Source organism: Bemisia tabaci, chromosome 10 (assembly GCF_918797505.1).
Source record: "Bemisia tabaci chromosome 10, PGI_BMITA_v3".
NCBI classification, from domain to species: Eukaryota; Metazoa; Arthropoda; class Insecta; order Hemiptera; family Aleyrodidae; genus Bemisia; species Bemisia tabaci.
In genome coordinates this window covers 24,669,123-24,693,522 of record NC_092802.1, presented here as the reverse complement: position 1 = coordinate 24,693,522, position 24,400 = coordinate 24,669,123, and the positions used below count along the sequence as shown (strand labels likewise).

General features: G+C 41.6%; 1 protein-coding gene across 2 annotated transcripts in view; it reads left to right on the top strand.

The window, feature by feature from the left end:
* The window catches only part of LOC109042300 (puratrophin-1), a 586,997-nt gene that overhangs the window by 438,108 nt on the left and 124,489 nt on the right, over positions 1-24,400 (top strand). The gene's annotated exons all lie outside the window — the stretch shown is intronic.

Here is a 24,400-nt window from a genome sequence, read left to right as displayed (position 1 = left end):
ATAGCACATCGCGATTGCATATCAAGAGCCTCACTTACCGGCGGCGCGGTCCTTGCAGTTTAATTTTCACCGGGCAATCCCTCATCCGAGCTGACGCACTCCAAACCGCCCCCACTCACGCACACACCCGCCGGGCCACACACACACTCTCGAAAAACACGGGATCCACGCACACAACCGCGCGGTTAACGGTGAGCGCCGGCCGCGCCGCGAGATTGATTTTCACGCGCGACCAAAAGCGGAAATAGACGGCGATATATCACTTTTTTCCTATTACTATTTTCGGGCGCCTAGAAATTAGTCCGGTCCCGAAAACGTATCGAGGTTTCGTTTTTCGGGCTCGATTCGGGGGGACGCGCATGTGGAAATATGATGAATGGACTCCATAATTGGAACTAGCTCTTCAGTTGCATACTAGGGGGTACGCCTCCTGGTTGCTTTGCGGCCCAACTACAGAGGATGCTTTGCGCCCTCTAAGGGCAGTTCCTTGAATCATATGTTAAATATATAACTATAAAGTGATCTCGTCGATGAAATATTTGCGGCCGGCATTCGTGAAAATAATTTAAATCGGCCAAGTAGGTTTGTAGAGTGACTTGTGACAGATTTGAACAATTTACATCGGTGAAATGGCAGAATTTATAATTTTATCACGTTTTATGAAGAAGCTGCATTGGTCATCTAAAATTGAAGAAAACGCAATAGTGTATTTCCTTCGGAAAATACACTAACAGGTGCAGTCTGATCATTGGAATTGATGGATAGATAAAGAAGGCAAATGAAAAATGGAGCAATCCTATTAGTGGAAGCGGGTGGTTGCCGTAGAAAAACTGAGTATACAACAAGTTAACAAGTGGATCAACTATTATTAGCACATATAACACCTTACACTTCTAATCCATCATTTTCGCCTTTAGTTGAACATCCACCAGTTTCAACCAATGGGATCGGAATTCCATTTGAACTCCATTGGCTCTTTATCGCCCTGCCTATTCTACAAACACCCCGCAGGCTCATTTAGACGCTCATTTCCAAGAAAATCTGTTTTCCTGTATCGAACTGAACTGAAGTAAAATGTCCAGCATTTAGTTATAATGTAAAGTTAATAGATTTTGCGGACCGCGTTTAACAGAAATGAACCAAGCCACATCAGGAAAGTTATTGATACTTTTCCTCAAAAATAAGCATTTAATCGGAGGAAATTTGACAATACTCGAATGTTCATACGGCGCGGCGTTCTTCCTTAGCACGGCGATATTTTGATGTACATCGAAATACAACTGGCAACTTTGGAAAAAGGATAGTCCTGATCCGTCCCTGGAGTGACGAATTGACGATTCATTCGGATGTGAGCGGCAGCGTGGCTGCGCTAACGTCAGTTTCATTAGCGCGAGCTGCAAGCGGTTCGGCGCTTGGTCCATTGATCTAATTTACAACTGAAACGCATTTGATTCAAAAGCGCTTACCTTTATTTTGAAATGAGCCCCGAGTTGCCTAAGAAAACACACATGACAGGGCTCATATCGCAAAAGAGATGGTTCGTTTTGACTTAAATACATTTAACTGGATGCAGGCGCAGTAATTACGAATGAAAAAGCGATACCAATGTATCACGCAGTCGAACCCGACGTCTCGACTGTTGTATCGTTATCGACTGACTTCGATCGATATATAGCATTGTTAAGATAGGGAGTTATCGATCGATTATTCGATAATAATGCAACAATCGATACGTTGGCCGCCTATGAATATACCCTCAGCTAGACTACTCTTGATTCCTCGAAATTTATCTAATTCAGACCGTTTTAGGGGCCTTTTATAGACTATACGATCTGAAAAGGGAGGGTATGGATTCGATCGACTTGAATTGATTGACGTGGCGTTTTTTTCAGCTGGTATTTAATTACATTTTTTAATAATTTAATTTTAATGGATTTTTCATTTAGAAGACAGAAATACGCCCAACTGATGACCAAGGCGTTGGACACTTATATTGGTTTAGCGATCTTAACTTAACCCGCAAAACCGCGCCTATTAACGAAATGCTCATACTAATCCTTTGCAAATGTTTACATCGAAAGTCATGTTGTTGAATTTTACTGAGATTTCATAAGAATACCCTTATTACGAATACATCTCAAAAGGCTTCCTTTAAGTATAATGTAGATAGGCGTTTTCAGTGGAGTCAAAAATGATCCTTGACGGTCCTTATTCCTAGGGTTGAAACTGTCATGAAAAAGGCGAACATTCCGATCATTGATAATCAAGTTCAACGGGTGCGATCGCCCGCGTGCAAACACGATAGAATAGTTCAGACATATTCGTTCAAAACATAGACTTTTTCAGAATCCTATTTTTCTTCAGCACGTGAAAAATGACGAAGAAAAAAAAATCATTTTTTCCGACATCACATTCATTAGTGATTAGAAAAAATAGACGCCATAATAATTGAAATATCACGGTGATGATTTTAACCACCGTACTTCTCCAAGCATGTTATCAACTTTATATCGAGTAATAAAACTATGTCCTTGGAAATACTCCGTTCTTTTCTGTGAACCTGAACAAGTCGAGCATCACGTGCGGTTCTTCGACACGTAAAAAGGTGCGAAAAGAAATCCATCTATGCGATAAAAAATCTGATATTTTACCTCTCTATTCCTGGAAACATTACGCACATTTTTAAACGCATGATTTGTGTAGCTTTGAGAAAAAAATTAAGCTTCCTTTAAATATAATGTAGACAGGCGTTTTCGCGTGTACGGGAGATAGGAGTGCTGGGTTTGATATTGACTCTGCTGGAGACATCACGCTTTTAAAAGGCGGGCGACTTTTTCGTGCGGCGGTTTCACGCACGGAAATTTCATTTAAAAGGCAGCCGTCGATGATCTAGCACGGCGGCTCACAGTCTGATCGGTATTCGATCGATTATCGATTAATCTTGCCGTCTGCGTTACGACATCTGTGATAAATTACGAGAGCGAAAAATGGAACAATAACTGTTGCATTTGAAAGTGAAGTGGTCGGGGTTGACCTTTGATGATCACGGATCGAAATCAATCAGACACCTTCGAGGAAACGATTTAGTCGCCGATTTGATCTTCGCGCGGATAGAGATTTGTAGTTTTTTGTAAGCAAAGATTAGACTTCTAAAAGCAAAATTTGTTACGATAGTATAGAATCCCTGGTGACAACGATTGTGAGTAAAACTTCTTAAAATAAAAAGCTTGCTGATTTTAAAAAGACATTTCTTTTTTAAAAAACTGAAAAGTATACAGGATGTTTACAGACACACCGATAAAAATTCTCTGACTTATCATAATTTCATCCATGAACAGTCTTTTTCATAAAATCCCCTGAATTTTGCTTGATTTCTCTCACCTGGTGAAATTTCGTGGCGATACCAGGGTACTTTTCGGAGGAAAGTTCACAGAAGGATTTTAAATTTGAAAGGAAGTATCAGAAAGTCTTGAAAGGTGTAAAGTATAGTTTTTTAAGACTTAAATTTGTTGAGAACTGTTGAATAGTTTTTAAGAAATTAGTATGTAGTTGCTTGAAAAAAGCTTTACGTAAATTCTATATAAATATATGTGATGCCACTTAAAGGATCTCTTGAGACCTCCCTTAATCACCATGTAAACCATGTAGAAAAAGAGCTATTAAAGGAACAACTATGTATACGACCCTGAGGTTTGTTCCATGCGAATTAATCTGAATCCGAAAATCTCTCAATTTAACCACGGTCACAGCTTGGCAACATAACGCCAAGCCATAACCAAGGGCCGGTCCTTGCCTTTTTCCTCGGTTTCCGTGGTCTCAGAGCAGCGGTCGCTAAATTTCGCTTTCGCAAATGCAATTGTGCAATTTACAATAAGATCTCCGCTAATTATTCGTAATCGCTTCGTCAAACTCCGCTCACCTCACCATTATCGGTTTAATCGTTGGTCAACCTTTGAACTTTTGCGCGCTGCGCCGCGCCGTCTAGCCGCGCCGCAGGTAACATCGAGCCAATTGCGCCTCGAATCTTCGCAAATTTGCTTCAATTCTTGCCTAAACGCGACTGTAGTTAGTTTCTTGATTGATTGCAACTATTGGTGCTCTGAACAAAATATCTTGAGCAGGGAAAATATAGTAAACATGAGTTTTTCAATCAGCACTTATTTTTGTTTTAATATGTAGAATCAAGCAACATTCAAAGCTTTAGTATAGAGGAAAAATTCACGGTGTAACGCCGTTTGCGGGTTTTTATTTTAATTTATTTTTTATTTTTAATTCTATTTTAGCAGTTGATAATGGTGCCGTAAGGTACCGAAACGTCCTGCCTTTGTATTTGGTATTTTAGCCTTGTTTCCGCATTTTCCTGTGTTATCGATTGACTTTAGTATAGATAGAGATACGGTGCTAGAATCTGTCTCTGGAGGGATAACCGACAATGAGTCATAGCTAATGTAATGTGCTCCCAACGGCATAATCCTTTCAACTAACGACTGAGTAAAAAAGAATACACGATTTCCACGAACCTGACAGCTCTCAGGACCATCTCTTTGCTTTTAACTCGAAAAAGTTTGAAGTCCGAGATGAAAACGACCGAATTCCGGAAAGAAACAAGCTAACACTGCCGCACTGAGGAAGAACGCCGTATGAGCCTTCAGGCGTTGCCAAACTTCATTTGATAAAATCGAAATGTCCAGGAAAATTTGTGGTTACGTTTTTCCAGCTTTTCAAAGAATTTAACTCGCGATATAATCTATATGATTTGAATTTCAAAATGAAATATACATAACTTTTCTCTAAACTCAACATTATGTTTGGAGAAATTTGAAAATGTCTAAATGTTCATACGGCGATCTTCTTAACACGGCAGAATACAGCACTGCCGTCCTAGGAGAGAACGCCGTATGTACATTCAAGAGTGCTACATTTTCTCCGATAACATGTTCATTTTCGAGGAGAGTTGTGAATATTTTCTCTTGAAATTTATAGATAATTTAAACCTAACTCTGAGTAAAATTCTCCGAACAGAGGAAAAATGTCTCTGAAAAGTAGAATTTTATCAATATCAATTTGGCAACGTCTAATGGCCCATACGGCGTTCTCCCTCAGTACGGCATAGCAGCGTGTAGGCACCACTTGGCGAGCGTGCACAGAATCGTGTGAGCGTCTGCTAGGGGGGCCAAATTAATTAAATTGTCCGAGGTGCAAATCAAAACTAATGAGGCACGCTCTTTCTTTTTCCCCCGGTTTCTTCTTCTTCTTCCTCCGCTCCGTCTTCTTCTTCCTCGTATTCCCGCTCTTAAATACGTTTTTACACCCGTTTGTTTCGGAGCCCGCGGCTAAAAAAAGGTTCCGTTCTCCGAACCGCGACGCGGAGGCGGGCAGCAACAGAGCGTACAATTTCGCCCGATCCGGCTGTCTGGAAATGTGAAGTGATTTTTTTTTTATCATTTTTTTCAGGCGCATTCTTTTTTTAAAGAATGCATGCACTTGCCATCCAAAAGCCCTCCGTCGCGCTAAGGGAGAACGCAGTATGAACCTTCAAACGTTTCCACATTTCCTTCAATAAACATTTTTACCGCAAAAATTGTAATTTTTTTTTCAAATATTTTAGACAATTTCGTTTGCAATTCAATCTAAAATATTTGGAAATTTCAAGGAAAAATTCGTACAACTTGCCTCAGAAAAACATGCTTTATCCGAGGAAATGTGGAAACTCTCAAAATTTCCTATGACGTTATTCCTTAGCACAGCAGCCCTGCACTCCGGCTTCTTTCGAGTTAAATTTGACTATATTTATATCACTCATGTTTGAATCACTCTGTGTTACTCCAATTGATTGTAAAATAACTTGTCCTCTCTGACGAGACCTATAAGTTGATTGATCTTCTGTATTTTCAATATGGATGCGTAATATTTTATTGATTTTTATGGAAGTAGATCACCTCTCCCGAAAATTTTCACATCGTGGAGCCAGATGTTTGGAATTCCTCCTGTGTGAATTTTTCCTTTTTTCCTACCCTTTCGTTAAAGTCTCCGAGATTTTCCACGAAAGTCATTCAAGATTATTGATTCGAAGAGACCAAACGGAAGTCATTGGATTTCCAGGAATCACATACAGGGTGTCCGGGGGGTGAAGAAGCTTTCAAACAATTGTTGCGGGTTGCATACGCGCAGCCCCTGAAAAATCAATGAAATTTCAATTTGCATCTCCGATCCGGTCACCCTACACAATCAGGAATGGAGATGTTGCATGTGTGAGGGATTTGCGATTTGACTGTTGATTCTGATGTAAAAGTTTGCAAGAAACACGATGTGGCCACTGGTTTTCTCTGAAATCAACTCCCAAGCTCAAAAAAAGCTCTCAAGTTGAGGCCAAAATTGGAGGGGATATCCTACGCTATCCTGAGAGTCCACCTCTACATCAAGACAAACTCTCCATGCAAAGATAGGGAGCAAATACATTGACAGGGCTGCCCTTTTATTTGGGGACTCTAAAACTGAAAACACGGCAACCCTGCTAATGTATTTGCTCCCTATCTTTGCATGGAGAGTTTGTTTTGATGTAGAGGTGGGCTCTCAGGATAGCGTGGGATATCCCTTTCATTTTGGCCTCAACTTGAGAGCTTTTTTTGAGGTTGGGAGTTAATTTTAGAGAAAACCAGAGGCACCCTCGTGTTTCTTGGAAAGTTGTGCATAAGAATCAACAGTCAAATCGCAAATTCCTCACACATGCAACATCTCCATTTAGTTAACGCTGACTTTCGATTGACGACGATAATCTCCCGGAGCCCAAAAGCTCGAACGATTCAATCTCCCAGGCACTTTTACTCTTCGGCTCTGGAGTTCTGGACCCATACAGGAACCTTCACCGTCCGCGTCGAGTCTGTCGCGGCGTCGAGTCCGGCACGGCCGACAAAGGGAACGACTTCTAATGAGGGCTTGGGAACGCAGTGCGTCCTTTGCCGTACGCAGTGCGACGGGGAGTCACGGCGGTGACACTCGGCGCGGCGATCGGTATTGTTGCTCCATTTCCCGCACCCTCGTCGGCCAACCTGGATGCTCCATTGCTCCTGCTCCTTGTCCACCCGCTCCACGCGCGCCCCACATCGGCATATTTGGACGTCCCCGGAAGATCTCCGCTTTTGTTCGCCCGGGCGTCCCCGAGCCCAAGTCGTGTTCTTGACCTCTCCGACGCCGCCACACGCGCGGATAAAAACTTCGTGCAGGGTGTCTACTGGTGCGAAAAATCCGGGAAGTCCGGAAATATCAATGAAAAAAGTACCTCTGTTCCCAGCGGGGCGATTTTTGAAAGGATATCGACTCTATGTCGCCGCTTTGTCGTATCGCGAGTGGGACTCAGTCGATGGCGTTACACGACAAAGCGGCGGCATAGAGTCGATGTCATTTCAATAATCGCCCCGCAGGGCTCCTGCACTTCTTTTGTATCAGCCACAGAAGCTTCCGTTATGAGGACGGAGTACTCTGTTCCCACGACCGAAGTTCTGTTCTCACAACAGAAAAATTCTGTAAGTATAACAAAGAAACCGCAGGAGCCCTATGTATAGAAGGTTCTGTCGTCAGCACCATATCAATTTTTTCTGATGAATACTGATTTTTTAGATGCTACCCGGAAGCACTGAAAAATAACGGAAATTCTGCAAGAAGGTTCGGAATGGACGTGTTGCAATTCTCAGATAGAGCAAGAAGTAGAGTTGTTTCTGGTAGGAAATGGTTTAAAAATCACGACGAGCGCGTCGGGAAAGTCTGAAATACACTCCCAACTTCACAATTTACCCAAGAAATATGCGATTTTTAGCCTCCCGCTTCAAATACGATACTGCGTCATAGGTTAACATTTCGTCAGAGGAGTCGTAAGGAGGTTGATTGTTGAAATTGAGAGACAAATTGATATAGACAAAGAGTACATTGGGATTATGAAGTGATCCTATTGGTTGAGAGAAACTGCTGGTATAGGGTCTCTCGTGGGTTGCCGCTAGTTAGTCTACTATGTACCTTATGTGTCTATTGCAACCGCCCGCTTCCACCGATAGGATCTCTTCATATCCTTTTTGTCGTCTTTTTCTTTTGCTTTATCTTATTAATTCCAACAATTATGCAAACGCTGAGCCCATTTCCTCAAAACTTCATTTTTGCACTTACGGCTCTCTTCGCCAGGGTGGCAAAATTTCATGAAAAATAAAATCTTGAAATTTCACGTGAAATATTTCATGAAATAACAGAAATCTATGAAAGATATTGAAAAATACCGGTTCCTTTCCTTGTTTTGCAAAATGTAAAAATTGTGACTTTCTTCTATTTTTGTGCGTGTTGAGTGCAAGTTGCATACTCTAGCCCCTGAAAAATATGAAATATTTCATAGCCTCGTGAAATTTTATGAAATATTACACTGAAATTTCCAAATTTTCATTTCTCTCTTACGTTTCGTGCCACGCTCTTCGCTATCACGGCAGATCTGCTCGGTTTACAGTCGAATAAACGAGGCGACCCGGCAACGGGGCATCGGTGCAATGTTGGATGTTGAGGCTAACGAACCGGTGCCATCGTTTATGGGCGCGGATCGTCCGAATCGGGAATCGGGACCGGCCGGACCCCATCCTCAGACTCCGTCCCGCGGCCGCCGAGTATCAAATTTTTTATCGCGCACCGATTAACAATACACCACTTTCTCCACCCACCCCGCCAGTGGTCTGGCGTGCTTTGCGATATATTGATTGTTATGCCATTTCAACCTATGGAAAAGGATCGATAAACAGGGTGTTCGCAGCGAACACCTTGATAATCGATTCTTTATCATAGCTGCAAATGAGGAAATATCGATAATCGATTGTTCACGCCACACCACTGCTCGGATGGTTCCCTCATTATGTCCGGTATATTCCTCGTATCGATGCAAGTGACCGGCTGCCTTTTGCTTCTGTCTGCACTTCGGGACTTCTTTGAGGAAGTTGTGTGGAAATTGAGCTGTGCTGATGCTTTAATTTTGTTATTCTTGCCTTGAGCTCTGTGAAGTAAACTCGTCACTCCACGTCAAAGAATGTATTGATCGATGTTTCAAAAAAGTTTACCAGAAAGCTTTTTTTATTTTATTCATTTTTTTTAACAAATTTTATTCAAATATTACGTAACTACTCCAATAACAGGCTCAAAAATAGATTGATAGATTGAGTGATTTTAGATCAATTGATTGATTATAATAGTATAATAAAATAAATTTATTAAAAATAAAACGAACGCTTGATAATAATATCATTATTTACACACCAGGACTAATATTTTTCTTCTTTTTCTTCTTCTTTTTTTTCTTAGATTTACGAGTTTAATTACACGCACTGAATTTACACTTTCACTCCTACATTACACTTCAACATGCAATCTTGAAAAATATAAATGTAATGCACCACAACTACTTAACTAACCAACATATTTGTAAAATTGCGAAAATTAAGGATTATCAATGAATGAGCATACTCCTTTAGTAAGTTTAAACAACCGCCAAAGTTCTTATGTTTGAAGACTTTTCTTTTACTACTTTAATTTTAGCTCCTTTAAGCGTCTGAGCTTTTGTATGAATTGTTCTTGGGATAGCCGCAATCTCCATTCATCAAAACCCCTATTTTTCAACTTTCTCAACGAGAAATGGCGCAAGAACCCGAACTCAACAACTTATTCCAGAGAGTAAAAGAATGAGCCTCTAAAATTCCCTGACGATAACTCACGTGAGATCGACGGTAAAGATCCACCATCATCTTGCTTAGCGAGAGTTTCTACTCTATTTTGCATCCTACCTTGATTTGATATTGTCCAGCGCCTCTTCTGCCGTGCTAAGGAAAAACGCCGTATGAACCTTCGGACGTTGCCGAATTTCCTTCGATAAAAACCGAATTTACTGGGAAAATTGTCAACATTTTTCCTCGACATTTTCCGACAATTTCGTACGCAATTTAATCTAAGATATCTGAAAATTTCGAGGTGAACTATGCTTAAATTGCGTCAAAAACACACAATTTATCGAGGGAAATTTGGCAACTCTCGAATGTTCATACGGCGTTCTTCCTCAGCACGATGGTTTTCTTCAACTAGTCCAAGATCAATCCGGAACTATTAAAGTCCGGAAAAAATACGAGCGGGATGAAATATCGCGGACATTACCTAGTTCCATCCCGTTCTGCAGGAACAACGTATCCACCATAAACGGCCATTAGAGTTAAGCGACTTTACTGAGAAAATTCTATTCGCCATTTTTACACGATGTTTTACGCAATTTAATCTACAATGTCTGAAAATTCAAGGGAAAAGCATGATTTCGTCAAAAACCGTTTTATCGAAGGAAATTTGGCAACTCTCGAATGTTCATACGGCGTTCTTCCTCAGCACAAGTTTTCTTCAACTAGTCCTAGATCAATCCGGAACTATTAAAGTCCGGAAAAAATACGAGCGGGGTGAAATATCGCGGATATTACCTAGTTCCATCCCGTTCTGCAGGAACAACGTATCTACCATAAACGGCCATTAGAGTTAAGCGGTAGGGTATGAGCCAGTAGACCAAAGGTTGTTCGGCGCGTGGCCCGCCTTGAGCCGAACGGGGCCGGAGAAATGATACTCCGACCTCATTTGCGTGTCTTTAATTTCCGTCTCAAATCATTATTTGGCACTTTATCCGAGGGCCGTGCGGTGCGCGGGTGGGGCTCTGGACCCGGGGGGAGGGGGCTGGAAGTGCCGAAAGATGAAAGCCCTCTCTGGAGCTCGACTGTAAAATCGCTAAAAAAAATAGCGGGTTTTACTCGTTGGAACGGGTGACGTCACTCGGGATCTGGCAACGGACGAGTGCAATAAAACGTCACTGCTCCCGGGATCCTCGACAGGGTTGCCCGACTTGGTTTGAATATTCTCCGATTTTTAGGTTCACTGGAAAAAAAACACATTGGATCTAGAGTCCAGACTCTTGAAAACATTGACAAGAAAAAAGACTCTTGATTCAATCAGATTTAAGCTCAAATTAAGAGGCTATTGGTCCTTGAGTTAAGCTCAAATCTGATTGAATCATGAGTATTTTTTCCTGTCGATGTTTTTAAGAGTCCGGACTCTAGATCCAATGTGTTTTTTTTCCAGTGTTTGTTTGTGAAAAAAATGGATGTGTCGGAGGGGAATTGTCAAATCAGGCATTTGATGAGCAACAGTCAAACGAGCAAAAAGTCTTATTTTGACAGTCTACGAAGTTCAGCATGTTTTTGACAGAGACTTCTCGGGTTTCAAACTTTTTTTAACGAAGAATGCTTCAAATGTACATACAATTCTTGCTTTTTCCAGTCCGAAAGCTCCCTATAAAGTTTAACCTCACTGGGAAAAAAACCTCTTGGATCCAGAGTTCAGGCTCTTGAAAAATTAGAGAAGGAAATATACTCATAACGCAATTGGATTTTTGCTTGAATCGAGAGTAGAGGCAAGCCCTTTAATAATTTAAGTTTCCTTTTGATTCATTTTGTTCCTTTTGTTTCCTTTTGATTCCTTTTGTTCCTTTTGTTTCCTTTTGAAAAAATCCGATAGGATCAAGAGTATTTCTTCTCGGCAAATTTTTAAAAGCCTGGACTCCGGATCCTAGAGACTTTCGTTTCAGTACTTCAGTCAGAATTTTGAAAATGTCTTATTTTATGACGTGCTGTATTTTTCGAGGTCAATAAAGCCCTTCAAGAACTAGAAATCAACAGATCGAAGCTGAAGCAAAAGGTATTTCAGTAGAGCCTCGATTATCCGCGATAATTTGGACCGGAGATACTGCGGATAATCGAAAATCGCGGATAATCCGAATCCACGCAAGACGGCCGGAAAAAGTCATCGGGAAGACTGTATTTTAAAGAAATCAGTAAAGGCACTTACCATGCATCAAATAAGAAATAATTATCAACTAAGAGTCAATAAACGTTACCTGTTAAACAAATGAAACTTTATGGAAAGATGGTTTATCCAAAGAGGAGAGGAATGACCCAGAATTTCTCCGTTCGGTCCCGGTCGCTTTCAAAAGAAATAGAAAAAGTAAAAAAAAGGCCTCTCCACAGACCGCGGATAAGCCGAATCGCGGATAATCGAGACTCTATACTGTTTATTGTATTTATGTGAGCGTATTGTAAGAGCAAAGATTCCTTTTCTTGCGAGAAATGGCAACAGTGTTGGCTTTCACGGGAAGGAGCGCGCTAAATGCAGCCGAAATTCCGTGTTTATTTTAAACTTTCTTCTGGAGGCAGTATTTTCATCCTCTCAACGGGAAATCGGGTCAGTAAACAATCCGAGCTCGCGGTAGAGACGGTCGCGGGGTATTTGAATGATATTATTGGTAGGTAGGCGCGTTGAGTGGTGTGGAATTCAAGAGGATCCGCCGATATGCACATTCAGTGAGCTTGCATTTTGTATGCGTTCCTATTGGCTTTCTAATCCGTTGTTACAGTGGTTTCAGTTGTCGGCACGTGCCGTAATTCGAACGGCATTCACGAAAAGTAATGAAAATGCAACCAGTTATTCGTCATCTGTACAAAGGAGCATCATGTCGTGATACCGAAGAGAGCCGTAAATGCAAAACAGAAGTTTTGAGAAAATGGGCTCAGAAGTGTCTGAGCGGAAAGTTTCACTAAAATAAGCTTCCGTTCTTTGTAAAATTGCCACCTATCATGTGAAATCGTTTGGATGATTCAAACTTGATCAATTTTGTTTCAATTACATAAAAAGGATTTTATGTATGTTCATGATAGGATAGTGTTAGGCAAGACAGCCGTAAGTGCCATCTTCTGCATGCTATAGTTGTCGCGTTCTGGACACACAACAAACACGTTTTTAGGTCAGAAATTGGCAGAAGAGGGCGGCGCTGTACGTACTAAGTACTTGAAAGCACTGTTTTCATTGGCTCTCTGGAGGAATGATATTACCTACTGCTGTTTTGTCTGAAACTGCGTCATTTTTTGTGTAACTACGGCTTTCTCATATGCCTCGTTTTCGTAGAATTACGATCAATTTTGCTGTTTTAGCAATTTCAGTGGTTTCATGTAAAAGAGATTAGACGATTTTTGAGGGACTCTCGATTTCGATAATTTGACTTTTACTGCTCTCTTCACTACCACGGCAGAGATATCGTACCTATTATCACTTTGCACGTGTAACTTTATAAATAATGGGTTTTCGCGACCCCTTACCGCTACACTGCCGTGCTAAGGAAGAACGCCGTATGATAATTCGAGAGTTGCCAAATTTCCCCGGATAAAACATGTATTCTTGATGAAATTCATGCATCTTTTTCTTGAAATTTTCAGATATTTTAGATTAAATTGCGAACAAAATAGTCTGAAAAATTGTAAGAAAAATATTCACAATTTCCCCAATAAATTCGTATTTTATCGAAGGAAATTTGGCAACTCTTGAATGCTCATACGGCGTTTTTCCTTAGCACGGCAGTACTGTATCAATGAGCCTGTTCCGCTGACAATGAGTCTAAAATAAAGTTTTTTTAAAGTTTTCCAAATTTGTCATACTTTTTTCGCAGTGTGTGACCCAAAACGAAAAAGAACATGAGCGGAAACTACCAGCGGCCGCTCTTGAGTCGGAAGACGGTAGCCGCGCGGTATTTTTTTTTGGTAGTGCAAAATGCCGCGCATTCCAGGCATAATTCAGGCACGCAACTTTCCCTCTCGGAGCTGAAATTCGCCGGTTGGGCCTAATCGACCGCTTAGTATTCTCCATGGATGACCCGATCGTTCCCGTTCACGCGTCCGGCGGCTTTGTCCGGCCTCGCGCTAACTTCCGCTGCCTTAATTAATTCATTCTATCGGAGAGATTTCCCCGCCAGCCTCCGGCCGTGTCCATAGTTTGGAGACCTCCGTTCGAGTCCGCTAAGGAACTCGCGAAAAAGAGGTTCCCGCATCTCGAAAAATCGTTTGTCAGCGAATTCGTGAGTCGAAGCCACTCTAAAGCAAAAGCGCTGTAACGGAGAATAGAGGTGTTGCATGTGTGAGGAATTTGCGATTTGACTGTTGATTCTTATATAAAAGTTTGCGAGAAACACGATGGTGCCACTAGTTTTCTCTGAAATCAACTCCCAAGCTTAAAAAAAGCTCTCAAGTTGAGGCCAAAATAGAGGGGATATTCCACGCTATCGTGAGAGTCCACCTCTACATCAAGACGAACTCTCCATGCAAAGATAGCGAGCATATACATGGACAGAGCTGCCACTTTATTTAGGGACTCTAAAACTGAAAACACGGCAACCCTGCTCTCTATCTTAGCAAGTGAGTGTGTCTTGATGTAGAGAGGGACTCTCAGTCTCAGGATAGCGTGGGATATCCGACATTTTGGCCTCGACTTGAGAGCTTTTTTTGAGCTTGGGAGTTGATTTCAGAGAAAACCAGTGGCACCATCGTGTATTTCGCGAACTTTTACATAAGAATCAATAGTCAAGTAGCAAATTCCTTTTCTTTCCAAAATTCAGTTTTCTCCCGGTAGGCAAAACCATACAATTTCTCGAGAGCAGAAAAAATGATTAGGACACATTACGTAGGACAATTTGTGAAAGTTACATAGTTAAATAATTGAGATAGTGAAATAATCGACATAGTGAAATAATCGACACAGTGAAATTATCGAAATAGTAAAATACTGGACATAGTGAAATAATCGACATAGTGAAATACTGGACATACTGAAATAATCGACATAGTGAAATAATCGACATAGTGAAATAATCGACATAGTGAAATAATCGACATAGTGAAATACTCGACATAGTGAAATAATCGACATAGTGAAATACTGGACATAGTGAAATAATCGACATAGTGAAATAATCGATATAGTGAAATAATCGACGTAGTGAAATAATCGACATAGTGAAATAATCGATATAGTGAAATAATCGACATAGTGAAATACTGGACATAGTGAAATAATCGACATAGTGAAATAATCGACATAGTGAAATAATCGACATAGTGAAATAATCGACAGAGTGAAATAATCGACATAGTGAAATATTCAACATAGTGAAATAATCGACATAGTGAAATAATCGACATAGTGACATAGTAATCAGAGATTTTCCCCACAAAAAAAGCTAGATGTATAGAAAAAATTAAAGCATCTTTCAAATTTTAAAACAGTCAATTGCAGCTTCTGACCCTCAGCAGAAAAAAAGAGTCCACCTCTACATCAAGACAAACTCTCAATGCAAAGATAGGGAGCACATACATTAGCAGGGTTGCCGTGTTTTCAGTTGTTGAGTCCCCAAATAAAGTGGCAGTTTTGATGTATGGGTGGACTCTCAGGATAGCGTGGGATATCCCCTCCATTTTGGCCTCACTTTGAGAGCTTTTTCTTGAGCTTGGGAGTTGATTTCAGAGAAAACCAGTGGCACCATCGTATTTCTCGCGAACTTTTACATTAAAATCAGTAGTCAAATCGCAAATTCCTCACCTATGCAACATCTCCATTTGCACCCAAATTTTCATTGCTTTGTCTGAATTCTGAACGCGCTTAATGAGTCAAGTCTGCAGTATTTTTCATAATTTTTTTCTGAAATAGGAAAATGTAGAAGAATATATTTAAAGAACTGACATCATTTGGGGACACTTCTCGTTGAAACACATTTATGTCAGCAGATTCGTTTATATTGTCATATTTCATCTACTAATTGTTCAATTTAGAAAACGGGTTTCCTCGTACTCAGTTCTCGTAGTAGTTTCGTTCTAAACGTAAAATTTACAAATTTTCAGATGCTTGCAAATTGCATTAAAAAATGGCTTCGATCTTTTTCTTATAATATATTTTATCATTAGAGAACCAACGAATTCAATATCATTCATAAATGTAGGTATACAAAAAATTCGGATTTAGAAAAAAAAAATTACAAACGAGAAAAGGCGACAAAATCTCTAATTTTCTGAGAGTATAGTAATTTCTACTTTTGTCGTCTTTCAGTGATACAAGAGACAGCACCTTTAATTAGTCGAGTTAAGAGAGAAACCAAACACGCAATTTGGCCTGGAACAGCGCGACTTACCTAGAGAGAAATGATGACGAGGACTTGAGATGAAAAGGAGAAGCCCTCAGCGCTGCGATCGGCGTGTAACACATATTAGCGCCTACAAGATTGCACGAATACTTCACGCATTGCATGCATCAAACACAGTGGCACGGTCATTGCGAACAGCGTGAAACGGATAGCGCCTACGAGAATGCATGAATACCTCACGCATTGCGGCAAACACAGTGCGATCAGCGTGAGACGCATAGCGCCTACAAGACTGCGTGAATACTTCACGCATTGCGTCAAACGCAGTGCGGTCTGCGAGGCGCGGCGGCGGAAGTTAAAATCATTAATCCACATTTATGTTTGTTCTTTCATAATTTTTTCGTTTATTTCTTATGAATGGAAGGCCTTGTCCACACAGAGATAGGTTTACGAGACTTAGCTTTCGCGCAAAGTTCCGTGAACTTTGCCAGTAGCGATGACAGGGCTTTCCCAAAAAATGTGTTTAACACCAGTAGACGCGTCTTATGCACCCCTCCCCCGCTGGCACGTTCATTTGATGGTTTTCATTGATGTTTCAAAACGAATGAGAAGGGGGCGGCAAAATACTAGCGGCCCATGGGCGGCAAGTAGGTAAATCCGGCCCTGAATGTAATCAAATTTCAATGTTGATAGATTTCCTCTGGGTGGTTCCATTTTTACTAGAGGAACCGGCAGTTCAGAAATCAACCTCTCAATGAGATACTGACAAGTATTCTTATCACAGGTCAAATGGAATTTAGATAATACCGAACACGACAACACTTTCAAAAAAACTCGTGCTTGTAGTATTTCAATTATAAGAAAATGAATCGGAAGAGTTTCTGGAGGAGGTTGTTGCAGTAAGTCAGAAAAGTTGGTTTTTCACTGCAAAAATTCAGTTCATTTAAAATAAGATCATGTTTACTCGAAGATTTGACAACACTTTCGCTCCCTCTTTTACAACGTCTAACCTCACTTTCAGCGTGAATTCCACAGCGGAACCTTAACCCGGTGACTGAACTGTAATTACGATTGTTTCCAACAGAGGCCTATCAATTTGAACGCTACGTTGCCGCTAGTTGAAAACAAAGCAAAATTTTTCACATGGTGATGTCGTGTGGTATGAAGTGTCCGGTGGAAAGACGACTCAATTTATTCGTTTTTTTTTTTTTTTTCGAAAGTTCACGACGACGGTGAAACTAAAAAATAAAACCACGCAACTCGATTGCTGAGATTCAAAACTCCTATATATTATTATTCTTGGATTATTATCTATTATTATCTATTATTATTCCCCACATATTATTCTTGGATATTAATGGAAGTTCTTGCCCAAAATGTTCATGATTATATATTATATCTTAGGTTTAATTAGGTTTTATATACATGTTTTATGCGTTCTTTGACTATTCTGCTGTCCACAGCGAAACGCCGTATCGTCAATCAAAAGGTTTCATTTTGCTCCCTTACATAATGGTCTTTTAAAAGGGACCTTGACCCTAATCAGCAACTCTCTACGTTCAATATTAAGCGAGATATCACGCTTTGAAAAATTCTGTTTATGACGTTATCCACTGCGGCAGTGGCACCTTTGGTTCTTCCATCTTGCTTTCATCCAAGATTCACGTTGAGTAACGGGTGCAAATGTGTGTCTCCCTTCTGATGAACTCAAGAATGCATTGCGCAAAAGCTCAAGTTCAAGCTTTTGCTTGCTATCTTAACCAAAATATCAACATTAAATAAAATCATCATAATGACCTCATTTGCGGTATCTAAGTTAAATAACTCTCTCACTAAAGATAGGCGGTATTATCATGATTGATTTAAAAGATCAAGCAAGATGTAAATTCTTACGAGGCAGCCCGAGACATTGGTAACAGGAGAATAATAATGGGGGAAAAACGGAAAACAAGGCTGAAACACAACAATAAAAACCCCGAGGCGTTTCGACTCAAAACTGAGACATTTCCAGTCGGAAAATAAATTAAAAATTAAAAAACATCGAAGTCTTTTAGCCTTCACGGAGAAGAAAACTTCGTGCGTGGGACCCGAAGTTTAGGTCATATGGATCTCAGAAGTTTTCGGATTGAGCATCTGAACACTCGAGGTCCAGCTGCTGAGGTTTGGATCACACATCTGAAACTTCAGTTCTTACATCTGAAGTACTTCAGGTGTAAGAACTGAAGCACTTCAGATGTAAGAACCGAAGTCTTTCGGATGTGTGATCCGAACCTCGATAGCTAGACCTAAAGTGTTAAGATGCTCAATCCGAAAACTTCAGAGATCCATTTGACCTAACTTCAGGTCCCACGCACGAGGTTTTTCTCCCTGTTATTCTCCTGTAATTTTCAGTGCAAACTGGCATCGTGGCTTGCGTCGAGAGGGAAAACGCAGAGAAAGTGGGAAAAGGCCGCGGCGCGAAAGGGCGAAAAGTTACGAGGCGGGCTGGAAGGAAGAATCGAGAAGTGTGAATGCGAGATTGCGACTTGATTGACTGATGGAGCAGTTCGGTTCCAGGACAGCTTTATGGTTCGACCGCGGATCCAGCGGTCCAACGGTCCCTGGTCCCGGTGTCAGCGTCGCCGACCCGAGGGAAACTGACCCGCGAGGAATTTCAGGCCTCCGGCGCCGGCCTATGGTAATCCACGCGTCCAGACGCAGTTGCATGCAGATCTACCTCCCGAGGTTTTTCTGCAGAAATGTAGGCCTAAACCCTGTGTCACACTATCAAAGCTAACCATCAAAATATCAAGGTCAGGTGTTGTGACTGTCTTATTCGATGACTTTGACCAATCACTGCCCTTGACCCTGACATTTTGATGGAGTATTTTGCTAGTGTAACACAGGCTTAAGGTAGATCTTCATACACTGGAAAAAAAAGACATTGGATCTAGAGTCCACACTCTTAAAAACATCGACAAGAAAAAGTACTCTTGATTCAATCAGGATCTAGCTTAAATCAAGAACAAAGCCTCTTAATTTAAGCGGATTTCGTTGATTCAAGCAAAATTCCGATTGAATCAAGAGTATTTTTTCTTGTCAATGTTTTCAAGAGTCTGGACTCTAGATCCAATGTGTTTTTTTTTTCCAGTGTAGAGTTCCTTTATATATAGAATGGAGGCAACGCGGCTCATGCCGCTATCACACGCTAAATGTGGGAGCTGAATGTGGCTTGAAGGTGGAAGTCATCAGCCCGGTGCCTAAATTTGCGCCGCGTGTCGCGCAAAATTCAGCAACGATTCTCAGCGACCATCGGATAATGTCGGATTTGTCTGAACTATTCGAATAGATTTGATACACATCTGGAAGAAAATAACTTGAATTTGCGAAATTACAGCTGTTGAGCGATGACAGTTGGCTTTCATATTCAGCTGCCAAATTTAACGTGTGACTCCGGCATCATGCGTGTCACAAACAGATATAAAGATTACACAAATTGAAGGTTTTCGGTAATCTTTGATCAACTCATTCCCGAATTCCTGCCTTCGTTCCTCCTCTCATTCCGTTTGTTCTTTGACGTGTCCCCAATTTTTTGGTCCATTTCAGTTTATAACCTTTGAAATTGGTGGAAATGTAATCTTTATTCCCGTTTGTGACACTGGAGGCCTAAAATATAGCAGCCAATCAGAAATTGATTCGAAGTGTCTTTACTCTCAGTACAAAGGGGCTCTAGATTTTCAATTTTAGCGCAATGCATTCTGGACCCGGTCGATGTATTTTAAAATGTAACCTTCAGCGGGACGATTGTTGAAATTGATACAGAAGGCTACAGCCAAAGAAGAAATAAGGAGTTTGGGGCGATCCTGTTGTTTCAAATGGGTGGTTCTGTAGACTAAGGAGGTTAATGATGGACCAATTTAATAGAGCCTCTTGTGGGTTGCCGTCAGTCAGTCTATTTCCTATCTCTTTTGACCATTAAAACCAAGCGTTTCCACCCATAGGGTCCCTCCATATCCCTTGTGTCTTCTTTGTCTATAGCTTTGTCTATCAATTTCAACAATCCCCCCTGAGTCCGGAGACATCCTGAATTAGCGTCCTCCGAAGGAACCTCTTATCTTTATTTCTAACTCGAAATGACTTGCGATTGAATTGCTTCTTTCTCAGCTCGATCCAGCAGATCGATTGTCGAATCGCTATCGAATTACCTTGATCGAGAAATAGCACTAGCCAAAGCCACATCAATCAACGATTCAATTCATCCTATAACGAACTGAACAATCGATCCGAAGTTCAGTTTCTGGCTTAAAGTGGCAACCGAGATAGGGCCCACCTGTGCTCTGATCCACTTTGATTGATACGGTGACAGTAATGTCGGGTGTCGCGCCCTGAGTGTCGAAGGAGAAGGCGAATGGGGGATACGCCCGACCCCCCCCCCCCCCCCCGAACCCCAGGAAAAATGCCTAGCCGCAAAGGGGCCACAGATGCGAGAGTATATGCAACTGTTGCGTCACTTTATGGTTCTGATTTGCATATCGAACGACTTCATTCCGAGCGCTGACGGTGGATCCGATTGTGAGGAGTCGCCTCCGATAAAATCAGGTGCCTTGATACAGGGTGTCTGCAGGTCCAGAGAATGGATAATGCCAGGGAATTTTATACGGTCACGGAAATACAGGGAATTTTATGTCATGAAAAATACTAGTTGACTTTTTATTTTACCATTCTTAATCACATTGAACTCATCAACATGAAAAATTGTACTCGACCAACATGAAATGATTAGGCCTAGAGGGCGTAAAAGAAGAGGAGAGGGAAGGTATAGTGAAAAAGGAGGATACTACGTTTCCCCGTTGTTTTCTCATGCGGGCTGGTTGTTGGATTTGGTAGACAAAGCGATAGACAAAGAACACATGGAAAGGAGAGAGGGATCGTATTGGTTGAAATAGGTGGTTCCTTTAGGCTAAAGGATAAAATGATGGACTAACTACAGGTTCTCTTTTGGGTTGCCGTTAGTTAATCTATTTCCTACCGCTTTGTCCATTGCAACCACCTGCTTCCACCAATACGGATTACATTTTGCAATAAGGAACTACTATCTCCGGTTCTCCCATAAAAGCACTCATCTGCACAGGGAAACCAATGGCATGTATATTTTTTCTAAAATCGGCCGGAAATAGTAGTTTCTTCTGCAAAATTCAATCCATATGATCCCCATAGAAGCACTCATCTGCATAGGGAAACCAATGGCATGTATGTTGTTTATAAAATGGGCCTTAATAGCAGTTTCCTCTGCAAAATTTAATCCATATGATCCCTCCCTATCCCTTTTTATTTGTCTTCTTTGTCTGCAACTTTGCCCATCAATTTCAACAATCACCTCGCTGCACATTTTTTTCTTTTTCCCTTCTTCTCTCTCATTGTCTTCTCCTCTCTCTCGTTTTCCCTCTCCTTCGCAGTTATCCTCCGATTCACAAGACGAATAATCGGCTGAAAGAGATCTAAGTCTGTCAGACTAAGGTCGCGCACATCAGAAAGTGGCTCGCTCGGCGAACGATGCCTCTACGATGTAGGTTCCTGGCAGAAAAGTGAAAGACGCGCAGCTCCTTAAATCACACAAATCGTCGCTCCTCTGACGTAAGGGCGTATCTATATTTCCACGTGAGCCCGGGAAAGCATAGGCCAAAGTGGAGTTTAGGGTTCATATTGAAATTGAGTTACGTCCTTACGTCAGATGAGCGACGAAAAGTAGAGTCTGGTTAACATGGCGGTCACGCAGGGGAATTCATGGGTCTTAATCCGTCGGCTGTAATTGACATTTTTTTACCCCGCCCCCTCCCCCCGGGGCCGTGGACAAGGGGGCGGGGGGGGGGGGGCTCACCTTCCCGCGCCCGCCCGTGAAATATCACAAAGAAATGTCACCGCGATAGATTTATCAACTTCGTCGGAGGCCTGCCAACAACCCAAGAGGAGGACGCTTTGCTATAGGCCGGGTCTGACGACTCTATCAACCCGACGCGAGACGGTAGCAGCCACGTTGCGTAATTTACTAATAATTCACGCTTCTATACCAATAATTTCAACTTTTCCCAGTTATCGCAACGTTTTTTGGTATAGCTCCGCTTTACTTACGAGTGTTGAGGAGAGTTCAGAGTGGGTGAGCAAGCAGCTTTATCAAAAAAACTTTACAATAGCTGGAAAAGGTTAAAATAATCGGCTACAGAGCGCGGCTAGTGGTCGGTAGGAGGCAAGAAATCTGTTGGCAATCCAACAAAATAGGAAGGTTTATGAGCTTTCGGCTTCGCTCAGGCGACCAGGATAACGCCATTCCTCATTTGAAAGGGAAAATTAGCGTTTAGACCTCACTACATGAGTTGAATTTCCCGCTTTGTTCTCTGAATAATCTTCGTGAGCCGTGTTAAGTTTTCAGTCCCATGAAATAGGAGTAACCTTTTTCGTTTATCGATCCTTTTCCATAGGTTTAAATGACAGATCAGATCAGATTCCCGGGTTCGATTCCCGGCTAGGCAACCCGAGTTTGATGGTCTCAAACAACGGTTCCCTTGGGCTGGTACATGGTAGGGACGGAGGAAGAGGGGCTCTAACTGAAAGCGCAAGGATTACCACTTGTGTGGTATTTGAAGTAGTATAAAAAAAAAAAAAAAAAAAAAATCAATCAATATGTCGCAAAGACCGCCACTTCACGCACGCTGGCTTGTTTGCATAAAAAATACTCAACAAGTTTTCGAGCACCCACCAAGTACGTAGATCAATAGTTGAATGTTGGAATCCCGAAAGTAAAAGTTTCCACTATTGCCCAGATACCAATGGAGAGTCTGTCTTTGTCTCCTGCTGGCACCGTAAGGAGGTTATGAATTCAGCACGACCAAGGGAGCACTAATTTCTGGGCGCCGTTTCCGCAGGAGCGTTACCCTAGCGGCTTGGGCGGTGAGCGGTCAGTGACAAAAAGTAATGCTCTTGAGATGGCGTCGCGTCGAAGCGAGGAAAAAGTGAGTTTTCTGCAGGATGGTCACGGTCGACAATGGGCGCTCCGTCGTCGGAAACACGAACCCGGGACCCCGAACCCCGCGGCCGGTCCCGGATCCACAATTCCACACGCGCCCAGAGGAGCTCACATTTTGACCCCTAGGCTTGGACCGTGACCCACGGTCCGTCCCTTGTTCCCCGACTCTGCCGGTGATAGCGAAGGAAGACACACACTGGAAAAAAAACACATTGGATCTAGAGTCCAGACTCTTAAAAACATTGACAAGAAAAAGTACTCATGATTCAATCAGAGTCTAGCTTAAAACAAGAACCAAGCCTCTTAATTTAAGCGGATTTCGTTTTGATTCAAACAAAAATCCGATTGAATCAAGAGTATTTTCTCTTGTCAATGTTTTCAAGAGTCTGGAATCTAGATTCAATGTGTTTTTATTTCCAGTGCAGAAGTTTTGAGAGAATGGGCTCTTCAGCGTCTCAGCGGAAAGTTTGATTGAAAAGCAACCTTCGTTCTTCGCCAAATTGCCACCTATCATCCAAAAGATTCTTAGAAATCGTTTGGATGATTAAAAATCGACCAATTTTATTTCAAGTACATAAAAAGGGTATAATTCATTTCCATGTTAGGCTAGTGATAGGCAAAACAACCGTAAGTGCTATCTTCTGCATGCTTTCGTGGTTGTGTTTTGGACACACAACAAACACATTTTCTGGTTAGAATTCGGTTGAAAAAGGCGGAATTTCATTTGAAAGCACTGTTTCCCCAGAATGTAAGACAATTTTTTGAAAAACTTGTCAATATTTTTCCTCATATTTTCTAAGTATTAAAATCGCAGTTTGACGTTCATTCACCGAAAACATCGCGAAAAAAGTATTTTATCCGGAGGAATTTGACAACATTTGAATGATCATGTGCTGTTTTCCCTTAGCATCGGTCCGTATGAGACTTGCGCGGTTCTCAACTTGGACGGAAGTATGAGGTCCTTGTTCCTGGCTTTCGTTGTGCTTCGTGCGCAGGACGGGGACCTCCTTATCGTTGGTCTTCCTGATGGCCTTCGTATCCTCACTTTTCACCGACACTCCGCTTTCTTTTTTTTATCGGCTGTATCTTTGCCATCTCGCGCATGACCCCCCCCCCCCCCGCCCCCCGCGCGTCGGGGTTGAGCTTAAAAGGTCTCCAACCACACACACTTACAACCTCGACGTGGCTAGGAAAAGGGCGCCTTTTCGTTAGCTGAGTTATTTGTTCTCAATGCCCACACTGGAAAAAAAAACACATTGGATCTAGAGTTCAGACTCTTAAAAACATCGACAAGAAAAAATACTCTTGATTCAATCAGATTTTTGCTTAAATCAAGAACCAAGCCTCTTAATTTAAGCGGATTTCTTTTTGATTTGAGCTTAAATCTGATTAAATCA